This window comes from Anneissia japonica, unplaced genomic scaffold, assembly GCF_011630105.1.
Source record: "Anneissia japonica isolate Jap-2015-1 unplaced genomic scaffold, ASM1163010v1 scaffold275_len1219475_cov178, whole genome shotgun sequence".
NCBI classification, from domain to species: domain Eukaryota; kingdom Metazoa; phylum Echinodermata; class Crinoidea; order Comatulida; family Comatulidae; genus Anneissia; species Anneissia japonica.
The window spans coordinates 444,584-444,973 of NW_022752912.1; the positions used below are offsets into that span (position 1 = coordinate 444,584).

General features: G+C 26.9%; 1 protein-coding gene across 1 annotated transcript in view; it reads right to left on the bottom strand.

Moving 5' to 3' along the window:
• Window positions 1-390, bottom strand: part of LOC117122469 (monocarboxylate transporter 13-like) — a 51,183-nt gene that overhangs the window by 26,461 nt on the left and 24,332 nt on the right. The gene's annotated exons all lie outside the window — the stretch shown is intronic.

Consider the following 390-nt stretch of genomic DNA (forward strand, 5'->3'; position numbering starts at 1 on the left):
ATATAAATCAAACAAAGTTTATGTATCTGCCTCAGAATAAACTAATTATAGTCAAGTAATTTCGACTATAGGTCATCAGTACTCGTACAATAAATGCTTTATTCTGAAGCAGATACATAAACTTTCGGTTTGTTATTTATATGATGACTACCTGATGACGACTTATGGTCCAATAATGTATACAGGATCTACATAAAAACATCCTCAAAAGCTTGATTAAAGACACGATTTGTTTCTTTCGTCTATACATATCATGAGGCACATTTCAACGGGCTCTGTAGGCAATCATTACCGGTATCTTTTGTTATATTATGTTAGGCCTATTATATTATATTATATTATATTATATTATATTATATTATATTATATTATATTATATTATATTATATT